A 12,338-nucleotide genomic window follows, 5' to 3' on the forward strand; every position below is an offset into this window, starting at 1 on the left:
ACCAATCCCGCTCCGACAATCGCGACCAGTACATCTCTTTCTCTTTCAATCTCGTGAAATGGAGTCCAAAAAATTTCCCAGTCGGATGCTCAAGAAGTTAAATCCCAAGTGCGTCGAGGAAATTGGTAAATATTTTTGTCTGGCGGAAATTTCGCTAAATTCCGATCCCTCCATCGATATCATACTGCCACAATCATTTTCATCCTGTATCAATTTCCCCAGTCACGGGTCGGGGAAATACGGGCTTTTCAAAAATGGGCCTAAAACGACAAGGTCGAGGAATTTTTATATTTTTAAAAAATTCTGTGATTTATTTTACTAAGATAATTTTTTTTAAATTCTGTGATTTTACAAACTCTTTATTAAAATAAAAGAAAATTCGGTAAATTCTGATAGAAGTTAATATAAATTTTAAACTATTTAATTTTAACCTTAGAAAGATCAGGGAAATTTTCTAAAAATGGTTATTGAAACAATGAATTTGAATGTAAAAATATTGTGGTAACCCTGTTGAAAAAGTTAATATTCGAATGTATCCCAAATATTTTGATCCTTCCAAATCGTAACGAGACATTTTTCCAATAATCTTTTCCCGGTAAGATAGCCTTCTACCACGTAATTATATGAAATGTACAGATTTCCATCTCTAAATCTACTCGATTTCCCACTCCTAAATGTAAGCAAGAATGAATTTATTTATACTTAGGAAGAATGACTATTTGAAGACGATCCGCGGCCATCATGGTCGAATTTCCCCCCTTGAACGAAATGGGGGAAGGAAAAACGTCACTCGCAGCTGCTTCAATCGCGTCAGCTTTGGGGGGAAATGAGCTTATTCTTCGAGCATGAGGAAGGGTAGTCATTCTGACTAAGTAGAAATATTCTTTATGTAAGGATATAAAATAATACTAATGCCATACTTGGGCGTCCTCAAGAGGGGACTGCGCTTGGTGCGTACCGCACTGGGTGACACTCTCGAGTGCTTTACTTTTCAAAACACTTTATCGGGATTGGGATTTAGCTTTCCAACTTACTTACAAGGAGAGGGGTTTATTGCCGATTTCGCTCAAAGTCGGCCGTAATGTAGACCTATATGAGATATGAAATTTGCCAAAAGGAGACGTTGCACTACCCATTCGATTTGCCATGGCAACCGAAAATGTTTTGAACCACTTAAAACAAAAATATCTCCATTTAAAAAAGCATGGGATTTTCTCGGTTTCACTTACGATTTTTTTTTTAATTTTAAAATCACGAAATGGGTAATTTGGACCACATTTAGGTAAATTTCATCAAGTTTGGGTAAATTGGAACATTTTTGGGGTAAAATTGTAAAATAAGGAAAAACATTTTTGTTTTAAGTGGTCAAAGAAATTTTCGGTTGCCATGGCAAATCGAATGGGTATAGTGCAACGTCTCCTTTTAAGAAATTTCATATCTTATATAGGTCTACATTACGCCCGACTTTGAACAAAATCGGCAATAAACACCTCGGGTACTATCCTTGTAAGTAAGTTGGATAGCTAAATCCCAATCCCGATGAAGTGTTATTTCGTACTGTATCGATCAGTGAATTCAGAATCGAATCAATGTTCAATTTCTCAAGTGGAATGCATTCGTGAAAGCAGTGAGCTAGATTCCTGGGTAGTCTATTTTCCTCTTAAAAAAATAGAACAACTAAGTTTGAAATGTATCCTTGGTCAGCCACGGACGTGTAGACGGGCTATAAAACTAAATTCGCTTCCCATTACAGTACGCATCGATTCTATTTGAGCATTGATCAACTCTGTACATCGCAAAAAAATTATTAAGTGGTTAATTCCCGGTAATTAATGAATCTGATTTTCCGAGATTAAACGTGGCTAGGGAGGTGCGGTCACGCTATAGTTACTTTTATCACCTTCTTTTTATGCTTAAGCGTGTATGTACGTGTTTCATAAAAGGGGGAAATTTGTTCCATTTGCCCCCCCCCTCTCTCTCTCGCGGCTTCCCTGGTGTAAAAGGGTGCGTAGTTTCGCAGACGAAATAACACTTCATTCGTTTATGAGGAAGACACTGCTGTACGATCGCAGACTTTCCCTCCGGGTAAACGGAGATTATTTTCCGGGCAGGGCTGGTATAGAAAACTTTAGGGTCCCACGACCGGGAACATTTTGGGGCCCAGGGAGGAATAGCTGGATCAAGTGTTTCAAAATTTCTACCAATCAGCTCTGTAAAAGTTTGGAAAGGCTTGGCACCCCTTTGAAGCTTCGGTGGCCCAAGCCCGGGCTTGGTGGATTTCTTGGTTAATCCGGCCCTGCTTCCGGGAATCATGAAATATCAGAGGCTACAATCGCGACTTCACATTCTCTGCTAACCCGAATTAATTCTTGGGGTACTTTACAGTCGATATGGATCCTGTAACTATCAATAATGGGCCAGTAATGAGTGGGAAAGGGGTGACGATGGCTTTCGCGGTTTCGGGGCAGGGGCGGCGAGGCGTTCGGCAGCAAATTTTTGGGTTCGAGTCTTTTTCGTCCGCCATTAATCAATGTTTAATTCCGTTCGGATGGCTTTTTAATGGGAGTTCTGCCCTCCCCGCTTCACTTTCTTCTCGATTGGGTCGATATCCCGGTCGGACGATCCTTTTGTTCCCCAAATTCATTGTTTTTTATATGATCTCCCTCGAGAAAGGAAATGCCTCCGAAATATCACGGCCAAATAAGCTTCCACAAAATCATTTCCATTGATTTTCCAAAGAAACAACGACGCCTTTTTGCATCCTTTCTCGGTGGCCGTCCATCCAAAAACATTTCGTACCTACTCTCAAAAACGATTAAAGTAAATCAATGCTAAACTCTTTTTCATCATTTTTTTTATTTTGAAAAGGACCAGTATGATAATTTTTATTGGGGCTCCCGACATTTTTTCTCAATGCCAGCAAGGAGCAACAAGCACAAGGAGAACGCAGCTAGCCTTTAAACACGCTATGGCAGTGTTGCGTACAAATTTCATTGGACGAGCCCTTACGCTGAACGTTTTACGGAAAGGGGGAAGACAATTTCCGAATTTCCCCCTTCCGACGGCAGCAGGCGCTAAAGTGTCTAACCAATGAAAAATGTACCCAAGATAATGCACGACTTTTGACGGGTTGCGTGAATTGTGTGGGGTGCTGTGTTTGTTGCTCCTAGATGCGACAAGGGAGCTACTCCCCCGAAAGTGGAATCCTTTTACCGTAGCTGTCACAGTGGAAATTTACGCGACTATACTTGCAATTTTTTTAGTTGAATAACAGTATTGTGTCGTGAATTTTCGTACCGTATCAGGAACTGATGGATGTAGAGACGAAGGGTCACTCGTAAAACGTTTGTACACCTGAATCCTGATTTCCACTAATTTCGCAGTGATTTCCAATGATTTCTCGCAATTTCCGAGTGATTTCCACTGATTTTCTTAAGCGATTTCTCGTGATTATCTACGATTTGTACACCTGATTACTAAAGTGACTACCCCTTAACATACTCGTAGTGAAAATCAATGCCCTTCGAAATAATAGTGTTCACGGTGTATCTGTAATGTTTTGACGATGACGATCACAGTAGGCTACGTGGTTTGTCTCCAAAGAGATAATTGGGGTTGGACACTGTCGGAACGTTTAGGTTTAGAGAGTACCTGAGACCCTGGCAGGGTAAAAATTGGGCTAGTTGATTGCGTCACTTAAAAAATATCTAGGTAAGCCTCGGTCAGAGGCGTACAGACCCGGGTTCAAACTTCATGTAGGGGGCGCCAAAAACACTCCTATCTTTAAAATATCAAAGTTTTTTGCATATAGGGCACCAATTTAAAAAATTTGAACCGGGCGCCATATACCCTGGCCCCGGTCCATTTCTAGTACAGGCCCACGCGGAGAATTTTCTGTGCCAGGCAAAGTAAGTAGTCCCTCCGGAACTTCTTTAATTGGTTAGTAGATGACGTAGTCGTCTCCCGTTGTTTTAACCTCGCTAAATAACAACACCCGTAAAAACAGGTATCACTCAATTTACTAACTTTGCAATTAAGCTCGCGAAGAAAAATTAAGAGTTTTCCATCCAATTGCTTTAGTCTTTGGTTACGTATTATTGGAAAACAATCACGAGTAGCCTTGTTCTTTTAATCGTAATAGTGGATGTTTTTACGAATGCCGGCGATCTAGATTGACTCGTCACTCTGTTACTTTAAATTTTTAATTCCAGACAATATATATCACTTATATCTAATGTAATATTAACTTCAGAGCTAACAACTTATCTGCGGAACTTTATTTAAATTCGCCAGGGTAACACCGTAACAGATTGACTGTGGGACCTTATAATTTGGTAACGTTTTTCGCAAATATGACCTTCCCACCCTCATTCAAGTATTGACCAAATATATTAATAATTCATAACTATCTCTAAATTATCTATTAATGCTAGACTGGATACAGTCACTGGGTGGCGCCATCTTGTCTAATTTAAGCTAAATTAATTTCACAATTGGAAATTGATTTCACTATTTCACTAATTTGCTTCAATTTCAATGAGTTACCATTCTTTATTTGATCTATGTAATTCGCGGTGGAGTTTTTTTAAGTGGATCATTTCGGCTCTTAACATCTGCGTATCGATTTCGATGGGGCATTTTCTCTAACAACCTAAACAAAATCCAGTCCCGTGTCGATTTGATAATTTCTAAACACGTTTTCTACAAACTATTTTAAATTTATTTAAATTTTAATTTTAATCTTTATTATTGTAGAAAGAAGTATGAAGTAGGTCGTTTGAATCTGGATCAACAAATTTCTTTTTTTGGCCGTTATTAGCGCTATTGATTGCAAAGACGTTCCACATTTTTAAAACTCCCGTACACTCTATAGAAAAAAAGATTTTGCAAATCTGAAAATCAACTTAAAAATGCCAAAATGTGGGCGAAAATCAGGTTAAAAATCTCGAAATCAGCCTTAAAAACCAGAAATCAACACGAAAATCCTACACTGAAATCTGAAAATCTGTTTATAATTTCTGAAATAACTACATATTCAAAATTCCGTACTAAAAATTAGCGACCTCTCGGCTGATATTTTTTTTCTGTTAAACGCCTGTAAGAGCTTGTATTTCTAATAGAAATCTCAGTATTGATTGAATGTAAAGTTACAATTTTCTCAGATTGCAATCTCGGTTATAATACCCGTCAACATTAAGTGTATTGAATCAGGATTAAACCGTATTCTATAAGTAATAGACACACGTAGAGCGTAGCTAATCCAACAGCCAGCCAATTTGTGATTCACCAGTGGCGCTGTAAATTCAAACCTGCCGGAAAACTGATTGGAAATCATTTCTAAATGTTAATATTATTAATACGATAAAACTTCTTCTGAATCGGCTGCGTTTAGACAGATGGCGCTTGGGGCGCTTTCCCTCCCACTATCCAATTCATCGTATTATTATTTCTATTTTCTCGCGTTCTGTTTCAGACGTCTAAGGTTTTCCCGCGCCCAAGAAATAGTTTTTCCCTCGAATCGGTATTGAATAATTCATAAAATCTGCAAAAATATCGACCCATAACAATAGTAGACGCTGCAAGCCTTTTCTATCGGCCGATGCAAAGTGAAAATAATCGTAAAAAAGCGGAAATATTCCCCTTTGCCTCTTTTTTATTATACCTATATAGCTTTTATGCTGAAATTATAATAAGCTTTCGGCTCACTGAATCAAATTTCTTGGCTAGACATATTCAAATGGGGGATTTTTGAGGGACCATTTTATTTACTTTATCCACACTCTTCACGTATCGGAAGGTCTCACGTGACGTCATCATATCCATAGTGGATTTTTTTTGTTTCAAAACATGACCTTTATTTTAGTCAAAAAAATACTTAACTAATTATAAATGTGTATTATTACAGGAAATACTCAGGTATAAATTTAAAAAAATAGCACGGTTTTGGGACATCACAAACGTTCAAAAAGTTATTTTAGTTGTTTTTAGGACGGCGTACGCTTTGAATGACCGGTACCTGGACAGTACCCGGATTTGACATCGATTCAGCAACCATCGAGTGAAGAAATTGAAATTTTGACTATTGAAATTTATTTTTGAAAGATTATAGAAACGATCTCGAAAGATGCATTTTAAAGTAATGAAAAACAAGGTTGCAGAAACAATGATTCCCCGGGGTACTGACCAGTTAAAAGGTTTCCAAAGGGCTGGGCATGTGTCCAGTGTGGAAATGGAAACAGTCCAACAGGCCCGGGTTCAGAAAAGCGACATTGGGGTAATCGGAATAGGCGTGTATAAAACTGCCGATGCCGCCTGCAGAAGGGACAATGGGACACTTCCGGGACTAGATGTACCAGTCGCGAGGGGTTGGCGAGTGCACCGTGTAGTGCTGGCCAATGAACACTGTTTTTGAATTTTGTTATGAATGGGGAAAATTTCGATATACGCCACGCTGCGCTACATCCTACTATAAAACCTACTTAGTGGCGTAGCTAGGGGGTGTGTGGCAACCGGGTGCGAGTCACCCCCCCCCCCCCCCCGGTGGCTCGCACCCGGTTGCCACCCGTTTGGGCGTTATTTGGGGGTTACACCCGGCTTTGAAAAAAATAAAACTTACACAAACTAGAGACTAGTAAGTAGCACACCATGATATCCGCCCTGAGTGTCACCCATGCTAGCTACGCCACTGAACCTACTGTCGTTTTTTAGTACGTGTAGATTATTCCGTAAATACACTTTAATTGTAATAACTATTACCTTTGATATGTTAATAGCGCCAAAAATTAATGTATTTATACGGTTTGGGAGAATGCCGTTCATCATGATCGGATTGAGGTGATCGGCGTTCATCATGATCGGATTGAGACGTTAAAAGGAACCACCTATGGACTGCATTGTAAAGGATGAAAAAATTAGCGAATAAGTAGATTAGTCCATTATGAAAAGGGATAAAAAAGCTAAACCCTAAATAAATTCTGGCTAATTTATTTAATTTAATTTAGTTTTTCACTCGAAGATCTATTTGGTCCGAGTTTCGCTTCTTTTTGTTTGCTCGAAGACCTTTCGGTACGAGCTAGTAGTAAGTTTTTAATTTTCTTCAAATTTGTTTAGGGTTTAGCTTTTTTATCCCTTTTCATAATGGACTAATCTAATATCTTTGTTGAGTTGACTTTTAGCTTCGCCTCCAACACACCTCATGCTCGAAAAATATGTTTTTCCCCGCTAAAAAAAATTAAATTAGCCTGGTATTTCATTGGTTCCCCAAAACATCGATCTTCTGACGCGATTGAAGCACACGTTGGTGACGTTTTCACCCCCCCCCCTATCGTGCCGGAGGAATAGATATAAATATATATATATTCCGTGCATTTTCGGTCGAGTGTCAAACCATTTATAACCAAATTTATTGAAAATGAGCATATACATTGAAATCTTAAAGAGCTACGAGTGGTTTTTAACGTAAGTAGCGTCAGTTACCCTAGATGGCAGTAATGATAAATTAGGTGATCCATTATAAATATAGATCTCTATACTCCCTTTAATAATGGATACACTACAGGATCTGATTTGAACCGAAAACCGAATGACATTGGTTTCGAAAATAGTACAGATGTACAAAAATTATAAGGTTGCTAAGCGTTCCTGTTTTACCCACTCATGTTTCGTCTCACTACACCTCGCCCCCTACCTATAAAATCCTGGTGGAGGTCAGCATAGGGACGGTAGTGGCAACACTAACACGCATTTCGTAATACCACAATCTGGGCCAATTGTGAGCGTAATGTTTTGGGAACCTTGAGTCTGGGCATGTTGCAATGCGTGTTGTGAAATAGCAGAATTATTATCCGAAAAATATAATATATAACTTGGGAGAGAAGTATACATCTATAGGCTCTAGAAATGAAACACAGACTCGAGGCAGTTTCTACTGGGCGCCATTTTACAAATTTGTATTTTTCCGACCACGGCCAACTTTGATCTCTCGCGCTACAGCGGCCATCTCATTCGTAGATGTTTCTGTGTTAACCTATGAGCAAAAGATGTGTATGACGTGAGCGCCCCTAGCGGATTATTATTTTTTGAATAGTTTTTACATTGAAGCAAATATAAAAACCGAGCGTGGCACTGAACTCCTACACGTTATAGTACAGTATAAAATCCTTGCTCGCGGAATTTCGACGAATGTGTTTACCGCTGTAGCGCGAACAGCGCGTGACCAAGGTTGGCCGTGCTCCGACTAACGATTTATAATGTAGAAATTACAGTGCGTAAGATTATTGACTATTTTTATTTCTTATTTTCCTGTGGTAATACTCTTAAGATCAAAAGTAGCATATCTTACGCTACTTTTGTTAAGATATAGATTATGTAGTTCGGTCATTATTAAAAATAAAGGGGTTTTGCTCATTTCTACAAATATTTCTACCCACTCTCTCTTTGTAGGAGGTCGCGGTACTATAATTTCTTATTTGTGGATTTTATTCGAAAATTTGAATTACCAAAAACATTAATTGTGACATCGCAACATGAATTTCAATTTCAATTTTCAATTTAGGTTTTCTTTAATTTAGAAAGACAAACATTGCATCTGCACTCAAAAAAGAGCAAAAAAAAAGAGAGGAGCGCTTATTTTACCGCTCAAAAAAGAGCTAAAATAGAGGAGCGCTTATTTTACCGTTCAAAAAAGAGCGAAAAGAGAGGAGCGCAGATTTTACCGCTCTAAATAGAGCGAAAAGTGAGGAACGCTTATTTTACTGCTCTAAAAAGAGAGAAAAGAGAAGAGCGCTTATTTTGACACTCAAAAAAGAGCTAAAATAGAGGAACGCCGATTTTACCGCTCGAAAAAGAGCGAAAAGAGAGGAGCGCGTATTTTACCGTTCAAAAAAGAGCGAAAAGAGAGGAGCGCTTATTTTACCGCTCAAAAAAGAGCGAAAAGTGAGGAACGCTTATTTTACTGCTCTAAAAAGAGAGAAAAGAGAAGAGCGCTTATTTTGACACTCAAAAAAGAGCTAAAATAGAGGAACGCCGATTTTACCGCTCTAAAAAGAGCGAAATGATAGGAGCGCTTATTTTACCTCTCAAAAATGCGTGAGCGGGAGCGGATATTAGTCTAGCGAGTGCGAGCGGTGAGTGAGCTGAGCGGCTCTTTGACGAAAATGCCCAACACTGCATTGGCGTAATAATTACCATGTCTTCTACGAAGAAAATGGCAGTTGAATGTTCATACCTTGATGAACGTCTAAGCCTACTCATATAGATTTTAAGCCCGTAATTGAACCTGAAAGCGAAATAAAAGTATTCGCCTGGTAGTTTTTCCGTTTTCTTTTCTAGGCGAAATCAGTAGCTTTCAACGTCAGCAGCCGCTTGTCCGATAAAAGGCGAGAGCGGAGGGGGTTGTTTTTCAATTTTAGACGGGATCGAACCGTGAAAATGTGCCTCTTTTTATCCCTTAAAAGCGACACCGATGTTTTAGCATAGTCGAGAAATATATATTGATTGAAACAAGTTATCGCGATTAAGGCGAACGACTCAAAAGTCTGCTCTTCAACTACGCAATAAGCGAGTTTCAATGTTGTACGGCGCTTATTTTACCGCTCAAAAAAGAGCGAAAAGTGAGGAACGCTTATTTTACTGCTCTAAAAAGAGAGAAAAGAGAAGAGCGCTTATTTTGACACTCAAAAAAGAGCTAAAATAGAGGAACGCCGATTTTACCGCTCGAAAAAGAGCGAAAAGAGAGGAGCGCGTATTTTACCGTTCAAAAAAGAGCGAAAAGAGAGGAGCGCTTATTTTACCGCTCAAAAAAGAGCGAAAAGTGAGGAACGCTTATTTTACTGCTCTAAAAAGAGAGAAAAGAGAAGAGCGCTTATTTTGACACTCAAAAAAGAGCTAAAATAGAGGAACGCCGATTTTACCGCTCGAAAAAGAGCGAAAAGAGAGGAGCGCGTATTTTACCGTTCAAAAAAGAGCGAAAAGAGAGGAGCGCTTATTTTACCGCTCAAAAAAGAGCGAAAAGTGAGGAACGCTTATTTTACTGCTCTAAAATGAGAGAAAAGAGAAGAGCGCTTATTTTGACACTCAAAAAAGAGCTAAAATAGAGGAACGCCGATTTTACCGCTCGAAAAAGAGCGAAAAGAGAGGAGCGCGTATTTTACCGTTCAAAAAAGAGCGAAAAGAGAGGAGCGCTTATTTTACCGCTCAAAAAAGAGCGAAAAGTGAGGAACGCTTATTTTACTGCTCTAAAAAGAGAGAAAAGAGAAGAGCGCTTATTTTGACACTCAAAAAAGAGCTAAAATAGAGGAACGCCGATTTTACCGCTCGAAAAAGAGCGAAAAGAGAGGAGCGCGTATTTTACCGTTCAAAAAAGAGCGAAAAGAGAGGAGCGCTTATTTTACCGCTCAAAAAAGAGCGAAAAGTGAGGAACGCTTATTTTACTGCTCTAAAAAGAGAGAAAAGAGAAGAGCGCTTATTTTGACACTCAAAAAAGAGCTAAAATAGAGGAACGCCGATTTTACCGCTCGAAAAAGAGCGAAAAGAGAGGAGCGCGTATTTTACCGTTCAAAAAAGAGCGAAAAGAGAGGAGCGCTTATTTTACCGCTCAAAAAAGAGCTAAAATAGAGGAACGCCGATTTTACCGCTCTAAAAAGAGCGAAATGATAGGAGCGCTTATTTTACCTCTCAAAAATGCGTGAGCGGGAGCGGATATTAGTCTAGCGAGTGCGAGCGGTGAGTGAGCTGAGCGGCTCTTTGACGAAAATGCCCAACACTGCATTGGCGTAATAATTACCATGTCTTCTACGAAGAAAATGGCAGTTGAATGTTCATACCTTGATGAACGTCTAAGCCTACTCATATAGATTTTAAGCCCGTAATTGAACCTGAAAGCGAAATAAAAGTATTCGCCTGGTAGTTTTTCCGTTTTCTTTTCTAGGCGAAATCAGTAGCTTTCAACGTCAGCAGCCGCTTGTCCGATAAAAGGCGAGAGCGGAGGGGGTTGTTTTTCAATTTTAGACGGGATCGAACCGTGAAAATGTGCCTCTTTTTATCCCTTAAAAGCGACACCGATGTTTTAGCATAGTCGAGAAATATATATTGATTGAAACAAGTTATCGCGATTAAGGCGAACGACTCAAAAGTCTGCTCTTCAACTACGCAATAAGCGAGTTTCAATGTTGTACGGCGCGTGCGCGGTTTGGGATAAATGAAAGGGATTGTGGAATTGAAGATACCTTACTGGATTACGTCATAGCTACGCCAACGATGACCGCTTTTCGCGGGGACGGCGAAAGGTCATCTTAAAAAAAACTAAGAGATCGGTTTTGGTGTTTGAAACTTCGTTTACGATTCGGAATTTTATTTGAGTAATTTTATAACCAAATATAAATTATGTTTTCGATCGAAAAGTATAATTTTCATTAGCTTGTACCAAAATATCACGGTTGTAATTGTTTCATGGCTAATAAACGTAGTTTATTTGGTTAACTTCCGGACGAAACTCCGACTTGATTTGTCACTTTTCGGTGCCGGGGTCGGGAACAACCGTTTTCCCGGTCTGGATCCTCTTTGGCCTTAAAGCAACATCATCCATTTCACAATTAATTACAAAGTTGTATCTTAAGTCTATAGAAAGTTCCATAAGTATGTAATTAAATTAAAATTAAATTTTAATTAAAAATTGACGTCGTACCCAAAACGAGTTGGCGCCTCTAGCGAAACAAAACGAATACGTTTGAAGTCCATCAAAATGCGCGGAACACACGAACGATAAGGGACTGAGACACTGACGTGAAAATCTAATTATAATCTTATCGTAGTACTTATTAAAGCCGATAGGGTGGGAATATCGACACTTGTTTAATTGGAACCGCCGCGAAGACAGACACATCATCGATCCTCATTGGACGGCCGCTAATTTGATCCTCTTTCTATCGTTCTTAAAACAAGCACCGAAAGGGGGGAGTGGCTTGTCCTACATTTTCGAGAAGTGATAAATTCGGGAATATCCGTCGATGTCGAGTCCTTTCCACGGCCTCCTTTTCATACACGCCGCCGCTATTACTTAGAACATCAGAACCCGTTACAAAAATTTCCTTCCTCATCCTTAGCAATCTATAATGATTAATGGGGTAAAGCCCCCGAGGCGAAATGGGCCCCCCGAAATAAAAGCTGCCGCGGGGTGGCAGGGAGTCCTACTCCTCGAAACTCGCGCCAAGAAATGCCAATTTTCAGCTCGGAAAGAAAACGATTGGCGGCTCTCTCTCTATTATTGCCGCCTTCCTTTCGCGAACCTTTTGAAGGAAAGCAAATTATGTATTTCCGTATAGCGAACTCGCTAAGCCTCG

This window comes from Leiobunum rupestre, chromosome 4 (assembly GCF_980474605.1).
Source record: "Leiobunum rupestre chromosome 4, qqLeiRupe1.1.hap1, whole genome shotgun sequence".
Classification (NCBI taxonomy): domain Eukaryota; kingdom Metazoa; phylum Arthropoda; class Arachnida; order Opiliones; family Sclerosomatidae; genus Leiobunum; species Leiobunum rupestre.